The sequence below is a fragment of the Chroicocephalus ridibundus genome, chromosome 26, assembly GCF_963924245.1.
Source record: "Chroicocephalus ridibundus chromosome 26, bChrRid1.1, whole genome shotgun sequence".
In the NCBI taxonomy this organism is placed as follows: domain Eukaryota; kingdom Metazoa; phylum Chordata; class Aves; order Charadriiformes; family Laridae; genus Chroicocephalus; species Chroicocephalus ridibundus.
Genome location: NC_086309.1, coordinates 513,423 through 537,181, shown reverse-complemented (window position 1 = coordinate 537,181; position 23,759 = coordinate 513,423).

Genomic DNA, 23,759 nt, shown 5'->3' with positions numbered 1-23,759 from the left:
CGCTTTCTCTTCTGGGCCCAGCGCTGCCACCGCTTGCAGGCCTGGCTGAAGCAGGAGAGCCGGCAGCGGCGCTTCCACCAGCCCTTCAAGCAGCCCCACAGCCGGGCACAGCCCCGCTGCAGGCACCGTCCTGCCGGGCACAGCCCCGGGGACGCCTGCCCGCGCTCCCTCTCCGTGCCTTTGGAGCGCCAGAAAGTTTTTTTCTTCCAGGCCTTGAAAGTCTGCCTGTCTGGGAGGCTGCTGGGAGGCAGCTGCGTGTCTCGGGGCTGCTCTTCCCCGTCCCTCCCGTGCGCAGGGACCCACTCTTCCTTGGTCCCTGCCAGCAGCTCCTCTGGGGTGCCCTGGGGGCCAGGCAGCGTCCGGGGGTACAGGGATCCGTCACTTCCCACACTATAGAGGGTGTGGAGGGAGGGAATGGAGCCCCGCGGGAGCATAAGTTTGCTCTTCGTCGTCTCGGGCTTCACCCTGCAGAGGAGGAGAGAAGGGGACCCGCGGGCTGCACCCCCTCCTGGGCCGGCAGGCAGGGCTGCCCAGCGCAGGCAGGGCACGGGGTGAGGGTATGGGGCAGGATCTGGGGGTCTCCCCCACACTCACCGCTCCTCCAGTGTCAGCCTGGGCTCTGCTCCATCATCTGCTGGCGGAGAGTCTGTGGAGGGAGGAGACGGAGTGAGCAGCCGGCAACCCCTGGCACAGCCCCAGCTCAGGGCTGCCGTGGGGTGTCGGCCGTTTGCTGGGCGCTCGGTGCTGGGGCCACTCACCTCTCTGCTCCTCCAGCCGGGCTCTCTCCGCGCTTGTCTCAAGCTCCGACTCCTTACAGCAGCTCTGCAAGTACCCACAGGAGCGGTGTGAGACGGGAGCAGCTCCCTGCCCCACACCACACCCCCCATGTGCCGCAGCTGGCAGCAGCCCTGCCGCAGGCACCGTCCCGCCCTGCACGGCCCCGACGTTGCCCGGCCACATGCAGGCTCTGGGCTCTGCCAGGGATCTCCTGCCCGTGGCAGCAGGAATCATGGAATCATAGAATCTTCAGGGTTGGAAAAGACCTTTGAGATCATCGAGTCCAAGCAGAAATAATCCCCAATGCTCCCGTCTGGCCCCATTTCCGAATCCTTGGCCTTGCCCCCACCCACAGCCGTCTCCATGGTGGACCAGATGACCTTTCAAGGTCCCTTCTCAAGCCCACACATTCTATGTTTCCGTGATTCCATGTGTCCCCCCGGCAACTCTGCTGCAAGGCGCTGGGGCCACCCTGGCATCCCAGCGGCCCCGGCTGCTCCTGCTTCTCCATGCTGGCAGGGGGTGGGAGGGGTCCCGGTGAAGGTCCCACCGCAGGCCCCCAACACCCCCTGCTGCCCCCCGACACCTCCCGCTGCCCCCCACCACTGGGCCCGGAGAGCCGCCACATCCGGCAGCGCTGCTCCGTCTTTACCTGGGTGTCCTGGTCGGAGCAGGCAGGGTCCTCCTGGAAGCGCACCCTCTTGTCCGTGGCCATGGGTGGTGCATCACGGGGGGGCGGGTGCACATCCACGCGGACCTGCACTCGGTTGGGCCGCGCCGGCAGCTCTGGTGACTGGTCCTGGCTGAGGGCCGGCCCCTTCTCCTCCACCTTGTTGCCCTGGTTGGTGGAGGGGGTCCCGGGGCCATGGGTGGCCAGCAGAGGCATGGAGTACAGCAACCCATCTCTGCCTCTGAAGTAAATTGTTGGCTGGGAGGGCAGTGGAATCCGCGGCAACAGGCGCTTGGTCTGTGACGCCTCCGTATTCGCCCTGCAGAGGAGGAGAGAGAAGAGACCCCGCTGCACCCCGGACCCTCCGGCAGCACCCGCGGGCAGCACCCCCTCCTGGGCCAGTGGGCAGGGCTGCGCAGTGCAGGCAGGGCACGGGGTGAGGGTGTGGGGCAGGATCTGGGGGTCTTCCCCACACTCACCGCTCCTCCAGTGTCAGCCTGGGCTCTGCTCCATCATCTGCTGGCGGAGAGTCTGTGGAGGGAGGAGACGGAGTGAGCAGCCGGCAGCCCCTGGCACAGCCCCGGCTCAGGGCTGCCGTGGGGTGTCGGGCGTTTGCCGGGCGCTCGGTGCCGGGGCCACTCACCTCTCCGCTCCTCCAGCTGGGCTCTCTCCGCGCTTGTCTCAAGCTCCGACTCCTTGCAGCAGCTCTGCAAGTACCCAGAGGAGCGGTGTGAGACGGGAGCCGCTCCCTGCCCCACACCGCAGCCCCCCATGTGCCGCAGCTGGCAGCAGCCCTGCCGCAGGCACCGTCCCGCCCTGCACAGCCCCGACGTTGCCCGGCCACATGCGGGCTCTGGGCTCTGCCAGGGAGCTCCTGCCCGTGGCAGCAGGAATCATGGAATCATAGAATCTTCAGGGTTGGAAAAGACCTTTGAGATCTTCGAGTCCAACCAGAAATAATCCCCAATGCTCCCGTCTGGCCCCGTTTCCGAGTCCTTGGCCTTGCCCCCACCCACAGCCTTCTCCATGGTGGGGCTTGGACCAGACGACCTTTCAAGGTCCCTTCTCAAGCCCACACATTCTATGTTTCCGTGATTCCATGTGTCCCCCCGGCAACTCTGCTGCAAGGCGCTGGGGCCACCCTGGCATCCCAGCGGCCCCGGCTGCTCCTGCTTCTCCATGCTGGCGGGGGGTGGGAGGGGTCCCGGTGAAGGTCCCACCGCAGGCCCCCAACACCCCCCGCTGCCCCCCGACACCTCCCGCTGCCCCCCACAACTGGCCCAGGAGAGCCGCCACATCCGGCAGCGCTGCTCCGTCTTTACCTGGGTGTCCTGGTCGGAGCAGGCAGGGTCCTCCTGGAAGCGCACCCTCTTGTCCGTGGCCATGGGTGGTGCATCACGGGGGGGCGGGTGCACATCCACGCGGACCTGCACCTGGTTGGGCCGTGCCGGCAGCTCTGGTGACTGGTCCTGGCTGAGGGCCGGCCCTTTCTCCTCCACCTTGTTGCCCTGGTTGGTGGAGGGGGTCCCGGGGCCATGGGTGGCCGGCAGAGGCATGGGGTGCAGCAGCCCATCTTTGCCTCTGTAGTAAATGGTTGGCTGGGAGGGCAGTGGAATCCGCGGGAAGAGGCGCTTGGTCTGTGACGCCTCCGTATTCGCCCTGCAGAGGAGGAGAGAGTAGAGACCCCGCTGCACCCCGGCCCCTCCGGCAGCACCCGCGGGCAGCACCCCCTCCTGGGCCAGTGGGCAGGGCTGCGCAGTGCAGGCAGGGCACGGGGTGAGGGTGTGGGGCAGGATCTGGGGGTCTCCCCCACACTCACCTCTTCTTCTGTGTCCGCCTGGGCTGCTTTTCTCCTTGGTCTGCTGGCTGAGAAACTGCGGAGGGAGGAGACGGAGTGAGCGGCCGGTAGCCCCCGGCACAGCCCCGGCTCAGGGCTGCTGTGGGGTGTTGGCCGTCGGCTGGGTGCTCCATGCCGGGGCCACTCACCTCTCTGCTCCTTCAGCCGGCCACTCGACGCCTTCTTCCGTCTCGTAGTTTTCTTCCACCACCTCTGCAGGACCCAAAGCAGCTTGGTGAGACGGGAGCAGCTCCAGCCCCACACCACAGCCCCCAAGGCCATCCCACGCCACCACGCGCCGCAGGGCAGTGCGGTGCGGTGCAGCAGTCACCTACCCGTAGACGCCTGGTCTTCAGCAGACCACAGAACACGCTCAGCACCATCACGAGAAGCAGCAGTGGGGCCAGCTGAGCCACATGGGAGCCACTGGAGCGACCCATGGCACCGGCTCCGGTGTGACCGCCTGCGCTGCTCTGAGTCACCAGCACAGATCCCCAGGATCCTCCTGGGTACCCAGTGATGGGAACGCCAAGATGGCTGGGGTGGCAGTGGCCGAGGCTGCAGTCTGCCCACACGATGCCAGACTGCAGTGCCCAGTGCCTGCTGCCTGCTCCTGCGGTGCCCGCACCCCCTTTTATAGGAGGGCAGGGAGCCACGCCCCGCTTTGTGACATCACAGGGCAGTCAGAGACCCCCCTTTGTGACATCACAGGGCGGGGTAACCTGATGGGCTGGGGCAACAGGCGCTGGGCTGGGACAACTGATGCCGGGCTGGGGTCCTTTTCTCCCTCCTGGGATCCTGCCGGTGGAGACAAGGCCCCTTCTTTTGAGTTTGTGGCAAAGTAACGGCAGAGCGGCGAGGAGGAGTGTAAATACGCTCCAGTGACTTGCAGCTGGGGTGCTGGAAAACGCACAGCCGCTTGAGAATCCTGCCCGGTTGTTGAAGAAGATGCAAGCGCAGGGGGGAAACTAGGCCTGCTGGAACCCTTCAACTACCAGCAAGAACAAGGAGTCCGGGCGCTCTCGCTCTCTCGCTCACAAGGATTTCTCGCTCATAAGGACTCTCTTGCTCCGCGGTACCTGCGGCCCCTGCTTGCGTGCCTCTGCCCGGGGGCTGCTTTGGAGATTCCCGGACCCTCGAGGCGTCAAGATTAAATTTCTTCTTTGCCTTTCTTCCGTGGTTTTGTGGTCGGTCCTGCCTGCATCGGCTCATACATTTGGCGTAGTCGGCTGTCCTGGTTCCGGCGGGGATAGGGTTAATTCTCCCTGGTATTCCATGCCAGGGGAGCCATGCCCACCCTGAGCTGGTGGGGGTGGGGGCAGGGAGTCGCCGCTTAGAATCATAGAATCATAGAATCTTCATGGTTGGAAAGGACCTTTGAGATCATCGAGTCCAACCACGCACACGCCAAAGGATAAGCCGCAAGCCTGTAGCGTTGCTTGGGGTCGTTGTGACCGAAATGCAGGACCCGGCCCTTGGCCTTATTAAACCTCATACAGTTGGCCTTGGCCCGTCGATCCAGCCTGTCCAGGTCCCTCTGCAGAGCCTTCCTGCCCTCAAGCAGATCAACACTCCCACCGAGCTTGGTGTCGTCTGCAAACTTACTGAGGGTGCACTCAATCCCCTCATCCACACCATTGATAAAGATACTAAACAAAACTGGCCCCAAAACTGAGCCCTGAGGGGCACCACTGGTGACGGGCCGCCAAGAGGATTTCACCCCATTAATCCCAACTCTCTGGGCACGGCCATCCAGCCAGTTTTTAACCCAGCGAAGAGTACACTTGTCTATGCCAGGATTCCCCAGCTTCTCCAGGAGAATGCTGTGGGGGCCGGTGTCAAAGGCCTTACCAAAGTCCAGACAGACGACGTCCACAGCCTTCCCGCGTCCAGAAGGCGGGTGACGTGGTCATAGAAAGAGATCAGGTTGGTTAAGCAGGACCTCCCTTTCCTAAACCCCTGCTGGCTGGCCCCGGTCCCTTGGCTGCCCTGCGCTTGCCGTGAGAGCTCACTCAAGATGATCCTCTCCATGATCTTTCCTGGTACCGAGGTCAGGCTGACAGGCCTGTACTTTCCCGGATCCTCCTTCCCACCCTTCTTGTAGATGGGCGTCACATTAGCCACCCTCCAGTCATCTGCTACCTCCCCTCTTGACCGAGACTGTTGCTAACTGATGGAGAGAGGCTTGGTGAGCTCTCCCGCCAGTGGTCTATAGCACACTCCCGGCACAAGATCTCCCTTATTCGCCTTCCCCTTCGTCCTTAACCATAAACACTCGACTTTATCATCACTGCAATCTAGCTCTATACCATCAAAACATTCCCTGGTGTACAGAGCCACACCCCCGCCTCTCCTTCCTTGCCTGTCCCTTCTGAAGAGCTTAAGGCCGTTCTTCGCGGCTTTCCAGTCGTGACAGTCATCCCACCAGGTCTCCCTGATGGCCACTACCTCATAGCTGTCGTGCTGCACAATGGCTTCCAGCTCATCCCGTCGGTTGCCCATGCTCCGTGCGTTCGTGTAGATGCGCTTGAGCTGAGCTACCCCCCTCCTTGGCCCTTTATCCCTAGGCTCGTTACTAGTGGGCCTGGTTTTATCCCCTTCCCCCTTCCATTCGAGTTTAAAGCCCTGTCCATGAGCCTTGCTAACTCTTGGCCTAGTCCCCTTTTCCCCTTTCGGGATCGGCTTTTCCCATTCTTAGCGAGCAGGCCCGGCGTCCTGCAGATCAAACTACGATCACAGAACCCAAAGCCCTGCTCGTAGCACCAGTTCTGGAGCCGGGTGTTGATCTGTCCGATTTTCTTGTTTACCCATTTGCCAGTCCCCACAACTGGAAGGGCAGAGGAGAACACAGTTTGTGCTCCCGAAGCCTTGACAAGCCGCCCCAAGGCCCTGCAATCTTTCTCCATTGCCCTCAGACTTCTGCTCTCCAGCTCCTCACTGTCTGCCTGGAAGATCAAAAGAGGGTAATAATCGGAGGGCCGTATCAGGCCAGGAAGCTTCCTGGCTATATCCTTAAGACGGGCCCCAGGGAGGCAGCAGACCTCCCTGTGGGAAGGGTCCGGCCTGCATACGGGACCCTCCGTTCCCCTCAGAGGAGCGGGGCCAGAGGAGGCCCCGGAGATGCTGGGAGGGCTGGAGCCCCTCTGCTGTGAGGACAGGCTGAGAGAGCTGGGGGGGTTCAGCCTGGAGAAGAGAAGGCTCCGGGGAGACCTCGGAGCCCCTTCCAGTCCCTAAAGGGGCTCCAGGAGAGATGGGGAGGGACTCTGGAGCAGGGAGGGGAGCCATGGACGAGGGGGAATGGCTTCGAACTGATAGAGGGGAGATTTGGGCGAGAGATCAGGAGGAAATGCCTCCCTGTGAGGGCGCTGAGCCCCTGGCCCAGGTTGCCCAGAGAAGCTGTGGCTGCCCCATCCCTGGAGGGGTTCAAGGCCAGGTTGGAGGGGGCTTGGGGCAACCTGGTCTGGTGGGAGGTGTCCCTGCCCAGGGCAGGGGGTGGCACTGGGTGATCTTTAAGGTCCTTCCAACCTAAACCATTCCATGATTCCGTGCTACAGCTCCTGGCACCTCCTGGGCACCAACACAGCAGGGCTGTACCAGAAGACGACTGCTACCGCCATGCCCCACAGGCCAACAGGGCCTCCCAGAAGTGCCGTGCTGGAAGACAACAGCTCCTGGCACGCTGAGGACTGTGGCCCTTAGAGTTGCACCCTGCTGGGTGCCATCCTCCCTCAGAGGCCACCACAGAGATGGAGCAAAGCATGGTCACACTGGCCCGGGGCTTCTCATAGCACACAGCATCCCCCGGGGGCAGGTTGAGGTCCCACAGAGGGGTGCAGGCTGCAATGGAGGCCTCGGGAGGGCTCCTGAGTGGACTAGAGTGCTGCTAAGAGAGCTACAGGGCAAATGGAGGAGTCCTGCGGTGGGACTGTGCTCGAGAGCCCTCTGCTGGCCCCAGATCAAGGGAGGGCTCCTGAGGCTCAGAGGGAAGGGGCCGGGGGCTAAAGAGGGGTGCTGCAGGGACCTGGGGCAAACTGAGGCCTCGAGAGAAGATCAAAAGGCACACTGGGGTGCTGAGAGGTTCCGTGGGGGCTACTGGGTCAGGCTGAGGCAAGCCCAGGACCACAGAGGGGTTCAGAGGGGACTAGTGCGTATGAGGAGGGGTCTGGCTTGAGGGGACTGCAAGGGAAAATGATCAGGTCTTTAGGGGCTCCGATGACAAAAAGACAGCCACCCCCCATCTGGAATTTCCAAGACAACTCGTCCTTATCCACCTCTTTCCCGTCCTGCCCCTAGTTCTGCCCATGTGCCCTCAAGGAGGCTGCCCAGATGCCCACACCCAGCCGGCTCGGGCAGAGCAAAGCTCTCAAGGTGCCCGAGCGTGGTCACACTGGCCAGTGGCTCCATGGCACCTCTTGGGCTTTCAGAGAAGGGCTGCTCCGGGGTTCCTTGGGCTCACTGGGGGTTCCTTGGACTGCCTCCGTGCAACAGACACACTGAGGCAACAGAAACGTGACTACTTCCCCGTCTACTCCTCTCAGGTGAGACCCAACCTGCAGTGCTGGGTCCAGCTTTGGAGTCCTCAGCACGAGAAGGCCGTGGACCTGTTGGAGAGGGTCGAGAGGAGGCCACGAAGATGATCCGAGGGCTGGAGCCCCTCTGCTGTGAGGACAGGCTGAGAGAGCTGGGGGGGTTCAGCCTGGAGAAGAAAAGGCTCCCGGGACACCTCAGAGCCCCTTCCAGTCCCTAGAGGTGCTCCAGGAGAGATGGGGAGGGACTCTGGAGCAGGCAGGGGAGCCATGGTACGAGGGGGAATGGCTTCGAACTGAAAGAGGGGAGATTTGGGCGAGAGATCAGGAAGCAATTCTTTGCTGTGAGGGTGGTGAGCCCCTGGCCCAGGTTGCCCAGAGAGGTGGTGGAGTCTCCGCCTCTGGAGACATTCCCAACCCGCCTGGGCGCGTTCCCGTGCCACCTGCTCTGGGTGACCCTGCTCTGGCAGGGGGTTGGACTGGATCATCTCCAGAGGGCCCTTCCAACCCTCTGATTCTGTGATTCTATGGGATCCCGCTGCACTCAGACTCCTCTCTGAGAAGGAGTTTAGAAAGAAAGGGGGCCCTTTCGGAACCTCTCAGGGTCTCCCTGACAGCTCTGTCTGACCCTGTCCTCTGTGCAGTAAATAACCAAGGGTGCCTTGCCATCCAGTCTTGTTAAAACACTTGTTGCACTGACTGTCAGACTTTGTGAAATCCCTCTTTAATATCAGTCCATGTGTCAGTGCTGCTCTCTCCGAGTGAAGCGCGTCACCTGCGGCACTTTCCCACCCTCATCCCTTTGTCCCCTTCCTGTGGGCCCGGGCACATCCAGTGCCGCGGGCTGCTCTGCACGCAGCAGATTCTCTGCCCTTGGGTCTCTCCAGGGCACCGCGGGGCAGCGCAGGAGTCCTCCCTTGGCTCTGGGAGTTCAGCTCCGTCTCCTGGGGGTGAGAGGGACAGCAGGAGCCAATGCCACAACTCTTTGTCTTCCTTGCAGATCCCCAAAGCCATAGACACCACGCTGGAGACGTCGGTGCTCAGCTGTCCTGCCTCCAGATTCAGCAAGGTGCTGCAGAATATCTTGCAGGTGTGGCACGTGCCAAGAGTGGGCTTCAGAGGGGCTGTTCCTCACCCTGGGGGGAAGGGGGGACAGTCCCCACCCCAGTGCCCCGCAGAGCCAGCACAGCGCAGGGAGGGTGCCCACCTGCCTTGGGTAACCAGGGGCTGCCCCCCAGGCTCTTCCAGAGCACAGTGGCCGCAGAGGGTGGCATCTGCCTTCCTGCCTGGCCACAAGGAGGGCTCTGCAGAGGCATCTGCACAGGCTGGATCGATGGGCCAATGGTGTGAGGTTCAACAAGGCCAAGTGCTGGGGTCACAACAGCGCCATGAACGCGACAGGCTGGGGGGGAAGAGTGGCTGGAGAGCTGCCTGGTGAAAAAGCTGCTGAATATGAGCCAGCAGTGTGCCCATGTGGCCAAAAAGGCGAATAGCGTCCTGGCCTGTATCAGCAATGGTGTGGCCAGCGGGACTGGGGCAGTGATGGTGACCTGTACTGGGCAGCGGTGAGGCCCCACCTCGAGGGCTGTGTCCAGTTCTGGGCCCCTCACCACAAAAAAGACATGGAGGGGCTGGAGCGAGTCCAGAGAAGGGCAACGGAGCTGGTGAGGGGTCTGGAGCACGAGTGCGGTGAGGAGCGGCTGAGGGGGCTGGGGGTGTTCAGGCTTTGCTTGAGATCAGAGGAAGCCTTAATGGCCTGGAAAAGGCTGAGCTCCAGGTGAAAGAAGACGAGGCCGTGTTGAAGGCCGTTCTGCAGTGGATTGCTCATGACGGTGCCCAGCAGCACCTTCTCTGGGCTGGTGCCGGGCCTTGTTCCTCCCCAGGGGCAGGACTTGGCCCTTGCTGACCTTCAGGAGGTTCCTGCTGGCCCCGTTCTCCAGCCCACCCAGCTCCCCAGGCCCCAGCACACCCACTGGGGTACAACCCACCCCCACCCCCCACTTTGGTGGGTGCCAGCGCGCCCCACTGGGTCGGGCGCTGAGGGGGTCGCTGCCCCAGCTGCAGGGTGGGAGGATGAACCACAGCACCAGGGGTAGAGAAAAACGTTTATTTCGGCCACATTTCAGACGGGGGGAAGGCCGGGGCGGGTCCCGGCCCCACGCCCTCCGGGGAACGCTTTCTCTTCTGGGCCCAGCGCTGCCACCGCTTGCAGGCCTGGCTGAAGCAGGAGAGCCGGCAGCGGCGCTTCCACCAGCCCTTCAAGCAGCCCCACAGCCGGGCACAGCCCCGCTGCAGGCACCGTCCTGCCGGGCACAGCCCCGGGGACGCCTGCCCACGCTCCCTCTCCGTGCCTTTGGAGCGCCAGAAAGTTTTTTTCTTCCAGGCCTTGAAAGTCTGCCTGTCTGGGAGGCTGCTGGGAGGCAGCTGCGTGTCTCGGGGCTGCTCTTCCCCGTCCCTCCCGTGCGCAGGGACCCACTCTTCCTCAGTCCCTGCCAGCAGCTCCTCTGGGGTGCCCTGGGGGCCAGGCAGCGTCCGGGGGTACAGGGATCCGTCACTTCCCACACTATAGAGGGTGTGGAGGGAGGGAATGGAGCCCCGCGGGAGCATAAGTTTGCTCTTCGTCGTCTCGGGCTTCACCCTGCAGAGGAGGAGAGAAGGGGACCCGCGGGCTGCACCCCCTCCTGGGCCGGCAGGCAGGGCTGCCCAGCGCAGGCAGGGCACGGGGTGAGGGTATGGGGCAGGATCTGGGGGTCTCCCCCACACTCACCGCTCCTCCAGTGTCAGCCTGGGCTCTGCTCCATCATCTGCTGGCGGAGAGTCTGTGGAGGGAGGAGACGGAGTGAGCAGCCGGCAACCCCTGGCACAGCCCCAGCTCAGGGCTGCCGTGGGGTGTCGGCCGTTTGCCGGGCGCTCGGTGCCGGGGCCACTCACCTCTCTGCTCCTCCAGCCGGGCTCTCTCCGCGCTTGTCTCAAGCTCCGACTCCTTACAGCAGCTCTGCAAGTACCCACAGGAGCGGTGTGAGACGGGAGTAGCTCCCTGCCCCACACCACACCCCCCATGTGCCGCAGCTGGCAGCAGCCCTGCCGCAGGCACCGTCCCGCCCTGCACGGCCCCGACGTTGCCCGGCCACATGCAGGCTCTGGGCTCTGCCAGGGATCTCCTGCCCGTGGCAGCAGGAATCATGGAATCATAGAATCTTCAGGGTTGGAAAAGACCTTTGAGATCATCGAGTCCAAGCAGAAATAATCCCCAATGCTCCCGTCTGGCCCCGTTTCCGAGTCCTTGGCCTTGCCCCCACCCACAGCCGTCTCCATGGTGGACCAGATGACCTTTCAAGGTCCCTTCTCAAGCCCACACATTCTATGTTTCCGTGATTCCATGTGTCCCCCCGGCAACTCTGCTGCAAGGCGCTGGGGCCACCCTGGCATCCCAGCGGCCCCGGCTGCTCCTGCTTCTCCATGCTGGCAGGGGGTGGGAGGGGTCCCGGTGAAGGTCCCACCGCAGGCCCCCAACACCCCCTGCTGCCCCCCGACACCTCCCGCTGCCCCCCACCACTGGGCCCGGAGAGCCGCCACATCCGGCAGCGCTGCTCCGTCTTTACCTGGGTGTCCTGGTCGGAGCAGGCAGGGTCCTCCTGGAAGCGTACCCTCTTGTCCTTGGCCATGGGTGGTGCATCACGGGGGGGCGGGTGCACATCCACGCGGACCTGCACTCGGTTGGGCCGCGCCGGCAGCTCTGGTGACTGGTCCTGGCTGAGGGCCGGCCCCTTCTCCTCCACCTTGTTGCCCTGGTTGGTGGAGGGGGTCCCGGGGCCATGGGTGGCCAGCAGAGGCATGGAGTACAGCAACCCATCTCTGCCTCTGAAGTAAATTGTTGGCTGGGAGGGCAGTGGAATCCGCGGCAACAGGCGCTTGGTCTGTGACGCCTCCGTATTCGCCCTGCAGAGGAGGAGAGAAAAGAGACCCCGCTGCACCCCGGACCCTCCGGCAGCACCCGCGGGCAGCACCCCCTCCTGGGCCAGTGGGCAGGGCTGCGCAGTGCAGGCAGGGCACGGGGTGAGGGTGTGGGGCAGGATCTGGGGGTCTTCCCCACACTCACCGCTCCTCCAGTGTCAGCCTGGGCTCTGCTCCATCATCTGCTGGCGGAGAGTCTGTGGAGGGAGGAGACGGAGTGAGCAGCCGGCAGCCCCTGGCACAGCCCCGGCTCAGGGCTGCCGTGGGGTGTCGGGCGTTTGCCGGGCGCTCGGTGCCGGGGCCACTCACCTCTCCGCTCCTCCAGCTGGGCTCTCTCCGCGCTTGTCTCAAGCTCCGACTCCTTACAGCAGCTCTGCAAGTACCCACAGGAGCCGTGTGAGACGGGAGCCGCTCCCTGCCCCACACCGCAGCCCCCCATGTGCCGCAGCTGGCAGCAGCCCTGCCGCAGGCACCGTCCCGCCCTGCACGGCCCCGACGTTGCCCGGCCACATGCGGGCTCTGGGCTCTGCCAGGGAGCTCCTGCCCGTGGCAGCAGGAATCATGGAATCATAGAATCTTCAGGGTTGGAAAAGACCTTTGAGATCTTCGAGTCCAACCAGAAATAATCCCCAATGCTCCCGTCTGGCCCCGTTTCCGAGTCCTTGGCCTTGCCCCCACCCACAGCCTTCTCCATGGTGGGGCTTGGACCAGACGACCTTTCAAGGTCCCTTCTCAAGCCCACACATTCTATGTTTCCGTGATTCCATGTGTCCCCCCGGCAACTCTGCTGCAAGGCGCTGGGGCCACCCTGGCATCCCAGCGGCCCCGGCTGCTCCTGCTTCTCCATGCTGGCGGGGGGTGGGAGGGGTCCCGGTGAAGGTCCCACCGCAGGCCCCCAACACCCCCCGCTGCCCCCCGACACCTCCCGCTGCCCCCCACAACTGGCCCAGGAGAGCCGCCACATCCGGCAGCGCTGCTCCGTCTTTACCTGGGTGTCCTGGTCGGAGCAGGCAGGGTCCTCCTGGAAGCGCACCCTCTTGTCCGTGGCCATGGGTGGTGCATCACGGGGGGGCGGGTGCACATCCACGCGGACCTGCACTCGGTTGGGCCGCGCCGGCAGCTCTGGTGACTGGTCCTGGCTGAGGGCCGGCCCTTTCTCCTCCACCTTGTTGCCCTGGTTGGTGGAGGGGGTCCCGGGGCCATGGGTGGCCGGCAGAGGCATGGGGTGCAGCAGCCCATCTTTGCCTCTGTAGTAAATGGTTGGCTGGGAGGGCAGTGGAATCCGCGGGAAGAGGCGCTTGGTCTGTGACGCCTCCGTATTCGCCCTGCAGAGGAGGAGAGAGTAGAGACCCCGCTGCACCCCGGCCCCTCCGGCGGCACCCGCGGGCAGCACCCCCTCCTGGGCCAGTGGGCAGGGCTGCGCAGTGCAGGCAGGGCACGGGGTGAGGGTGTGGGGCAGGATCTGGGGGTCTCCCCCACACTCACCTCTTCTTCTGTGTCCGCCTGGGCTGCTTTTCTCCTTGGTCTGCTGGCTGAGAAACTGCGGAGGGAGGAGACGGAGTGAGCGGCCGGTAGCCCCCGGCACAGCCCCGGCTCAGGGCTGCTGTGGGGTGTTGGCCGTCGGCTGGGTGCTCCATGCCGGGGCCACTCACCTCTCTGCTCCTTCAGCCGGCCACTCGACGCCTTCTTCCGTCTCGTAGTTTTCTTCCACCACCTCTGCCGGACCCAAAGCAGCTTGGTGAGACGGGAGCAGCTCCAGCCCCACACCACAGCCCCCAAGGCCATCCCACGCCACCACGCGCCGCAGGGCAGTGCGGTGCGGTGCAGCAGTCACCTACCCGTAGACGCCTGGTCTTCAGCAGACCACAGAACACGCTCAGCACCATCACGAGAAGCAGCAGTGGGGCCAGCTGAGCCACATGGGAGCCACTGGAGCGACCCATGGCACCGGCTCCGGTGTGACCGCCTGCGCTGCTCTGAGTCACCAGCACAGATCCCCAGGATCCTCCTGGGTACCCAGTGATGGGAACGCCAAGATGGCTGGGGTGGCAGTGGCCGAGGCTGCAGTCTGCCCACACGATGCCAGACTGCAGTGCCCAGTGCCTGCTGCCTGCTCCTGCGGTGCCCGCACCCCCTTTTATAGGAGGGCAGGGAGCCACGCCCCGCTTTGTGACATCACAGGGCAGTCAGAGACCCCCCTTTGTGACATCACAGGGCGGGGTAACCTGATGGGCTGGGGCAACAGGCGCTGGGCTGGGACAACTGATGCCGGGCTGGGGTCCTTTTCTCCCTCCTGGGATCCTGCCGGTGGAGACAAGGCCCCTTCTTTTGAGTTTGTGGCAAAGTAACGGCAGAGCGGCGAGGAGGAGTGTAAATACGCTCCAGTGACTTGCAGCTGGGGTGCTGGAAAACGCACAGCCGCTTGAGAATCCTGCCCGGTTGTTGAAGAAGATGCAAGCGCAGGGGGGAAACTAGGCCTGCTGGAACCCTTCAACTACCAGCAAGAACAAGGAGTCCGGGCGCTCTCGCTCTCTCGCTCACAAGGATTTCTCGCTCATAAGGACTCTCTTGCTCCGCGGTACCTGCGGCCCCTGCTTGCGTGCCTCTGCCCGGGGGCTGCTTTGGAGATTCCCGGACCCTCGAGGCATCAAGATTAAATTTCTTCTTTGCCTTTCTTCCGTGGTTTTGTGGTCGGTCCTGCCTGCATCGGCTCACACATTTGGCGTAGTCGGCTGTCCTGGTTCCGGCGGGGATAGGGTTAATTCTCCCTGGTATTCCATGCCAGGGGAGCCATGCCCACCCTGAGCTGCTGGGGGTGGGGGCAGGGAGTCGCCGCTTAGAATCATAGAATCATAGAATCTTCATGGTTGGAAAGGACCTTTGAGATCATCGAGTCCAACCACGCACACGCCAAAGGATAAGCCGCAAGCCTGTAGCGTTGCTTGGGGTCGTTGTGACCGAAATGCAGGACCCGGCCCTTGGCCTTATTAAACCTCATACAGTTGGCCTTGGCCCGTCGATCCAGCCTGTCCAGGTCCCTCTGCAGAGCCTTCCTGCCCTCAAGCAGATCAACACTCCCACCGAGCTTGGTGTCGTCTGCAAACTTACTGAGGGTGCACTCAATCCCCTCATCCACACCATTGATAAAGATACTAAACAAAACTGGCCCCAAAACTGAGCCCTGAGGGGCACCACTGGTGACGGGCCGCCAAGAGGATTTCACCCCATTAATCCCAACTCTCTGGGCACGGCCATCCAGCCAGTTTTTAACCCAGCGAAGAGTACACTTGTCTATGCCAGGATTCGCCAGCTTCTCCAGGAGAATGCTGTGGGGGCCGGTGTCAAAGGCCTTACCAAAGTCCAGACAGACGACGTCCACAGCCTTCCCGCGTCCAGAAGGCGGGTGACGTGGTCATAGAAAGAGATCAGGTTGGTTAAGCAGGACCTCCCTTTCCTAAACCCCTGCTGGCTGGCCCCGGTCCCTTGGCTGCCCTGCGCTTGCCGTGAGAGCTCACTCAAGATGATCCTCTCCATGATCTTTCCTGGTACCGAGGTCAGGCTGACAGGCCTGTACTTTCCCGGATCCTCCTTCCCACCCTTCTTGTAGATGGGCGTCACATTAGCCACCCTCCAGTCATCTGCTACCTCCCCTCTTGACCGAGACTGTTGCTAACTGATGGAGAGAGGCTTGGTGAGCTGTCCCGCCAGTGGTCTATAGCACACTCCCGGCACCAGATCTCCCTTATTCGCCTTCCCCTTCGTCCTTAACCATAAACACTCGACTTTATCATCACTGCAATCTAGCTCTATACCATCAAAACATTCCCTGGTGTACAGAGCCACACCCCCGCCTCTCCTTCCTTGCCTGTCCCTTCTGAAGAGCTTAAGGCCGTTCTTCGCGGCTTTCCAGTCGTGACAGTCATCCCAGCAGGTCTCCCTGATGGCCACTACCTCATAGCTGTCGTGCTGCACAATGGCTTCCAGCTCATCCCGTCGGTTGCCCATGCTCCGTGCGTTCGTGTAGATGCGCTTGAGCTGAGCTACCCCCCTCCTTGGCCCTTTATCCCTAGGCTCGTTACTAGTGGGCCTGGTTTTATCCCCTTCCCCCTTCCATTCGAGTTTAAAGCCCTGTCCATGAGCCTTGCTAACTCTTGGCCTAGTCCCCTTTTCCCCTTTCGGGATCGGCTTTTCCCATTCTTAGCGAGCAGGCCCGGCGTCCTGCAGATCAAACTACGATCACAGAACCCAAAGCCCTGCTCGTAGCACCAGTTCTGGAGCCGGGTGTTGATCTGTCCGATTTTCTTGTTTACCCATTTGCCAGTCCCCACAACTGGAAGGGCAGAGGAGAACACAGTTTGTGCTCCCGAAGCCTTGACAAGCCGCCCCAAGGCCCTGCAATCTTTCTCCATTGCCCTCAGACTTCTGCTCTCCAGCTCCTCACTGTCTGCCTGGAAGATCAAAAGAGGGTAATAATCGGAGGGCCGTATCAGGCCAGGAAGCTTCCTGGCTATATCCTTAAGACGGGCCCCAGGGAGGCAGCAGACCTCCCTGTGGGAAGGGTCCGGCCTGCATACGGGACCCTCCGTTCCCCTCAGAGGAGCGGGGCCAGAGGAGGCCCCGGAGATGCTGGGAGGGCTGGAGCCCCTCTGCTGTGAGGACAGGCTGAGAGAGCTGGGGGGGTTCAGCCTGGAGAAGAGAAGGCTCCGGGGAGACCTCGGAGCCCCTTCCAGTCCCTAAAGGGGCTCCAGGAGAGATGGGGAGGGACTCTGGAGCAGGGAGGGGAGCCATGGACGAGGGGGAATGGCTTCGAACTGATAGAGGGGAGATTTGGGCGAGAGATCAGGAGGAAATGCCTCCCTGTGAGGGCGCTGAGACCATGGCCCAGGTTGCCCAGAGAAGCTGTGGCTGCCCCATCCCTGGAGGGGTTCAAGGCCAGGTTGGAGGGGGCTTGGGGCAACCTGGGCTGGTGGGAGGTGTCCCTGCCCAGGGCAGGGGGTGGCACTGGGTGATCTTTAAGGTCCTTCCAACCTAAACCATTCCATGATTCCATGCTACAGCTCCTGGCACCTCCTGGGCACCAACACAGCAGGGCTGTACCAGAAGACGACTGCTACCGCCATGCCCCACAGGCCAACAGGGCCTCCCAGAAGTGCCGTGCTGGAAGACAACAGCTCCTGGCACGCTGAGGACTGTGGCCCTTAGAGTTGCACCCTGCTGGGTGCCATCCTCCCTCAGAGGCCACCACAGAGATGGAGCAAAGCCCGGTCACACTGGCCCGGGGCTCCTCATAGCACAGAGCACACCGATTGTTGGTCAGTCTTGTGTGCTTGCAAGTAGGATGTCCGCACTTGGATAACTGCGGGGTGGGAGGACGAACCCCAGCACCAGGGGTAGAGAAAAACATTTATTTTTGCAACACTTCAGATGACGGTGGAGGAGTTTGTGCCTGTGCCCAAGTCCCTGTCCATTGTCTCTCCTCCTTCTGACCCTTCACGGAGAGCATCTCTTTGTGTGGCCAAAACCAGGGCTTCTCTCTCCACAGCCTTTTCCCTGTCACCACAGGCTTCTCCACCGCCCATCGGCGCGGGCAGCTCCATTCTGTCTTCATCTGGAGGGCCTGGCGAGCGCGCTTGTCCATGGCTGTGGCTGCTCCCTGACGGGGGTGGCAGGGAGGGCCAGGAGTCCAAGGGGTCCAGGAGGGACAGGAGCGAAAGGGAGTCATCACTGGGCAGGTGGTTGAGGGAGGGCTGAGGAGCCTGGTGGTCCGGGGGGTGCAGGGACCCCAGGGAGCTGTTGGTGCCGAGGTGTGGCAATGGCGGGAGGGAGAGCGGGAGGTCCCAGGGGACTGGGGGAGGAAGAGGGTACATGGAGCCATCCGTGCTGAGGTGGTCTATTGTTGGCAGGGAGGGCAGGGAGCTGTGGCGGACTGGGGGGGACAGGGGGTACAAGGAGCTGTCGCTGCTTAAATGATAAATCATTGTCAGCGAGGGCAGGGAGGCCCGCGGGAACAGGCACTCCCTCCTCCACGGCTCCGTATTCGCCCTGCAGAGGAGGAGAGAGAAGAGACCCCGCTGCACCCCGGACCCTCCGGTGGCACCCGCGGGCAGCACCCCCTCCTGGGCCGGCAGGCAGGGCTGCGCAGTGCAGGCAGGGCACGGGGTGAGGGTGTGGGGCAGGATCTGGGGGTCTCCCCCACACTCACCGCTCCTCCAGCGTCCACCTGGGCTCTGATTCTTGTTCTTCTGGCCGAGAAGCTGCGGAGGGAGGAGACGGAGTGAGCAGCCGGCAGCCCCCAGCACAGTCCCGGCTCAGGGCTGCCGTGGGGTGTCGGCCGTTTGCCAGGTGCTCGGTGCCGGGGCCACTAACCTCTCTGCTCCTCCGGCCGGGCTCTCTCCGCGCTTGTCTCAAGCTCCGACTCCTTACAGCAGCTCTGCAAGTGCCCCCAGCAGCAGCGTGAGACGGGAGCAGCTCCCGGCCCCACGCCACAGCCCCCAAACCGCTCCCCACCACCCCACGCCACGGCGCAGCGCCGCGCGGTGCAGCAGTCACCCACCCAGAGCCGCTCAGCCAGCAGCATGGCGGAGGCCATGCAGCGCCTCACCACGCGCATCAGCAGCGAGAGCAGCCGAGGCGCTCGGGGGACGTCGGAGCGCTCCATGACACCAGCCCCAGCGCAGCCGCAGAGCTGAGAGTCACCCGCCCAGGCCCGCGATGTGGGTCCCCGGTGACCTCCCAGGTGACGGGACACCCGACGGTGCTGGGGTGGCAGAGGCTGAGGCTGCAGTCTGCCGGGTGTTGCCAGATGCCGGTGCCCAGGGCACATCCCCCTTTGTGACATCCCGGGGCAGTCAGGGACCCCCTTGGTGACATCCTGGGGCAGGCAGAGCCCCCCTTGGTGACACCCGGCGGCCCCCCACGCCCTTCCCCAGCTGGTCCCGGCGGATGCGAGGGGCTCAGGAGGGGCCTGTGATATCGGTCTGGGGACAGTGGGGTCACGCTTTGTCCCAGGTCAGTTCCAGACACGCCTGAGATTATATTAAGAAATATTTCTTACCTCCTATTTTAATACAGAACCCCGACATTTGAATGCAAAGCTATTTCGGTTTTTTGGTTTTTCTTTTTCAGAAACGAGCTTTTCAAAATCCCTATTTCTTTGCCTCTCCTCGCCATGCTCTTTTCATATCTCTGATAATCTCAAATACTACAATTTTTTTTGTAATAGCGTCCAACAGCCTCTGGCTAATTACTTACCCAGTTATGAACATACACGGTTTAGCTAGATGATAGACAGTCACGCGGAGGGGAAAAAAACGGCCTTATTCTAGGGGATTTAAAACTCAAGAGATAATACGTAGGAGCGAGGAGTGGCATCAGAAGGCCCCCAACCTGGAAGAGCCCGGTCCCCGTGCTTAAGTGCTGGGACTGGAAGAATTAATTTAAGCTCATAAATAATCTTTGGGGGATCTTGGGTCAGAGTCTTCAGTTTAGAAATGGAGGGAGAAATAAAACCAAGAGAGGAATGTTTTGTCAAGAACAAGATGGCAAACTGTTTTAAGTTGGATAAACGCCTTGTACTTCAAAGGAAAATGCTGTGGCTTTAGTTTGGATCCAGCTTTTTTGTTTGGGTTTTTTTTTTTTTCCCCCCAGATCCACTTTTTTTTGTTGCTCAAAGCCAATTTTTTGATTTACCCAAGAAACTATCTCAACCATCAACTCACAGCCCCTCGGTTTGCGGGGGCAGCGTGCACGTTGACTGCCATCCCCCAACGAGGCTCAAACTCTGCCGGCGCAATGCACTCGCTGTTCCAGAGGTTCATGCTGCTTAAAGGGATTCCGTACTGGATCTAGAAAACCTTTCAAAAGCTTTCAGTGGCTTGGAATTCTGACAAATATTCTACAAAAAACCCCAAAATGCCTCCTATTGAAATAATAAAGTAAAATGCAGATCGGTATCTGCTTTTCTCCCTTCTCTGGATATTACACTATACGTGGCACAAGGAATAGTACGAATTACTGTTCCATCCTCAGACTGTGAAAAAGGCCGCCTGCCACAAGCCACTCTGGCGTGACAAAAAGCCCGTTTTTTGGTTTTATTTTATTTTTTTTTTGTAAAAAAAAGATTCTTTCTTTCAGAAAGTTTCATGATAGGTTTGTCTCCGTTTAGAGATAAACCCAGATTTAGAAAGGCACGGAGGAAAAGCAAGCCCCACAAGTTCCTGCGCCGCCCCGGGGTGGGGGGGGTGGCGAGACGGTGGGGTTCCAATGGCGGAGGGTGATCTGGGGCGGGGGGGAGGGGGCTGAAGTTGATGTAGGGGGAGCGCGCCCCGAAATGTGCATGTGTGTGTGTGTGTGTGTGTGTGTGTGTGTGTGTCCCCTCCTTGATTTCCCTCGTCCTCGCCACGGCGTGGGGACACTGTGAATGCGCTGGACCACGGCAGGGGCTGGTGCAGGGCAGCTCTTACGCCCGGAATCGCTGCCCATTCCAGAAGATTTTTCCCCTGGTTTTGGCGGGGGGTGGTGGTGGGGGGGCTGGGGCTGGGGTTCTCCCTCCTCCCCGGCCCCTCCCTGCTCTCGGGGGAGGGAAGGCGGGGGTGCAGCCCTGCCCCCAGGAATCGAGTAAGAGGAGCCCCCCTGTTGTTCTTCAGGAGGGGGTCGGGAGTCCTGGGGGTGCAGGGACCAGAGGCCTCGAGAGCGCGGGTGAACTCCTGGAAGCGCTGCTCCACGGCCGTGGCCGTGTGAGGGGGCAGCTTAATGTAGCCAGGGCACACCGGACCCGCTCCTCCATCTCTGGAGGCAGCTCCCCTGCGGTGTCCAGGCCGAGGTCCGGCCCCCGCTGCCACACCGGCCCCCCTTGGCACCACGGATTAGTCCCGAGCAGGCGAGTGCCGCATGCCACGCTGGACCAGGGCTCTGGGAAGGAGGAGCGGGAGCCCCGGGAAGAGGAGCCGCTCCCTGACAGGGTGGTCCTGTTCTCCAGCTTGGCCAGGGAGCGCAGGGTGCGCTGCCTGTTACGGTGGTCCAGGCAGGGCCGGGCACTCAGGACAATTAACAACGCGTGCCACCAACCGCTCTACGTGATCTTGCAGCTCACGGCACCGCTCTGCTTGAACGCTAATTACTTCTCGCACAATCACCTTTGCATCTTGTAAACTCCTGCTTTCCAATTCCCTCACCTCACTACGTAACGCAACAACTTCATGGTCAAGAGCTCCGAGTCCGGTAGCTAAGAGCCATCCCAATCTCCCCACTAATTGGCCAGAATTATGCCATGCCGCTTTCCATGGCAACCCACGCATGGCCATTTCAATTGCCTGGGGGGGTAATCACCGCCCCATCATTTATTTCGGGCCAAGCCTCTGGCAGAGCCAGTTTAGCCAGGAAAGTGGCCACCGGGGCTCCAGCGCTCAGGACTGGGCCACCTCAAAATAGGGGGAGGCACCATAATGGCCTCCCTAGTTGCCAACTTTTTATCAGCCACGGCACGGGTGTTCCTGGCACTGCTGACCACGCCAAATGTGTGAGTTGATGCAGGCAGGACTGACCACAAAACCACAGGAGAAAGGCACAGAAGAAATTTAATCTTGACGCCTCGTGGGTGTTGGAATCTCCAAAGCAGCACCCGGTGCAACGGGTAGGCGACTGCTGCACCGCACCGCACTGCACTGCCCTGCAGCGCGTGGTGGCGTGGGATGGCCTTGGGGGCTGCGGTGTGGGGCTGGAGCTGCTCCCGTCTCACCAAGCTGCTTTGGGTCCTGCAGAGGTGGTGGAAGAAAACTACGAGACGGAAGAAGGCGTCGAGTGGCCGCCTGGAGGAGCAGAAAGGTGAGTGGCCCCAGCACCGAGCGCCCGGCAAACGGCCGACACCCCACGGCAGCCCTGAGCCGGGGCTGTGCCGGGGGCTGCCGGCCACTCACTCCGTCTCCTCCCTCCACAGACTCTGCACCAGCAGATGATGGAGCAGAGCCCAGGCTGACACTGGAGGAGCGGTGAGTGTGGGGAAGACCCCCAGATCCTGCCCCACACCCTCACCCCGTGCCCTGCCTGCGCTGGGCAGCCCTGCCTGCCGGCCCAGGAGGGGGTGCAGCCCACGGGTCCCCTTCTCTCCTCCTCTGCAGGGTGAAGCCCGAGACGACGAAGAGCAAACTTATGCTCCCGCGGGGCTCCATTCCCTCCCTCCACACCCTCTATAGTGTGGGAAGTGACGGATCCCTGTACCCCCGGACGCTGCCTGGCCCCCAGGGCACCCCAGAGGAGCTGCTGGCAGGGACCAAGGAAGAGTGGGTCCCTGCGCACGGGAGGGACGGGGAAGAGCAGCCCCGAGACATGCAGCTGCCTCCCAGCAGCCTCCCAGACAGGCAGACTTTCAAGGCCTGGAAAAAAAAACATTCTGGCGCTCCAAAGGCACGGAGAGGGAGCGCGGGCAGGCGTCCCCGGGGCTGTGCCCGGCAGGACGGTGCCTGCAGCGGGGTTGTGCTGCCTTGCTCCAGACCCCTCACCAGCTCCGTTGCCCTTCTCTGGACTCGCTCCAGCCCCTCCCTGTCTTTTTTGTGGTGAGGGGCCCAGAACTGGACACAGCCCTCGAGGTGGGGCCTCACCGCTGCCCAGTACAGGTCACCATCACTGCCCCAGTCCCGCTGGCCACACCATTGCTGATACAGGCCAGGACGCTATTCGCCTTTTTGGCCACATGGGCACGCTGCTGGCTCATATTCAACAGCTTTTTCACCAGGCAGCTCTCCAGCCACTCTTCCCCCCCAGCCTGTCGCGTTCATGGCGCTGTTGTGACCCCAGCGCTTGGCCTTGTTGAACCTCACACCATTGGCCCATCGATCCAGCCTGTGCAGATGCCTCTGCAGAGCCCTCCTTGTGGCCAGGCAGGAAGGCAGATGCCACCCTCTGCGGCCACTGTGCTCTGGAAGAGCCTGGGGGGCAGCCCCTGGTTACCCAAGGCAGGTGGGCACCCTCCCTGCGCTGTGCTGGCTCTGCGGGGCACTGGGGTGGGGACTGTCCCCCCTTCCCCCCAGGGTGAGGAACAGCCCCTCTGAAGCCCACTCTTGGCACGTGCCACACCTGCAAGATATTCTGCAGCACCTTGCTGAATCTGGAGGCAGGACAGCTGAGCACCGACGTCTCCAGCGTGCTGTCTATGGCTTTGGGGATCTGCAAGGAAGACAAAGAGTTGTGGCATTGGCTCCTGCTGTCCCTCTCACCCCCAGGAGACGGATCTGAACTCCCAGAGCCAAGGGAGGACTCCTGCGCTGCCCCGCGGTGCCCTGGAGAGACCCAAGGGCAGAGAATCTGCTGCGTGCAGAGCAGCCCGCGGCACTGGATGTGCCCGGGCCCACAGGAAGGGGACAAAGGGATGAGGGTGGGAAAGTGCCGCAGGTGACGCGCTTCACTCGGAGAGAGCAGCACTGACACATGGACTGATATTAAAGAGGGATTTCACAAAGTCTGACAGTCAGTGCAACAAGTGTTTTAACAAGATTGGATGGCAAGGCACCCTTGGTTATTTACTGCACAGAGGACAGGGTCAGACAGAGCTGTCAGGGAGACCCTGAGAGGTTCCGAAAGGGCCCCCTTTCTTTCTAAACTCCTTCTCAGAGAGGAGTCTGAGTGCAGCTGGATCCCATAGAATCACAGAATCAGAGGGTTGGAAGGGCCCTCTGGAGATGATCCAGTCCAACCCCCTGCCAGAGCAGGGTCACCAGTGCCTTGAGGCCTCGTGCAGGTGGACATGGACCTCTGGGGCAGGTACCACAACTAGGAGGCGGCGTCCGTGGCTTTCTGCCGCACAGCCGTGCACAATTTGTCCCTCGGCTCCTCTTCCAGCAGCACCTGCAGAGCACAACCGGGACGGGACCTGGCAGCTCCCAGCGCCCGGGGCCACCAGACCCTTGCCCTGCCCGAGGGCTCTCCTCACAGGATGCCTTGCCCCCTTCCCCAGAGCCGCCATGTGTCCCCTCACCTTAATATTCTCTGCCAGCTCGTATCT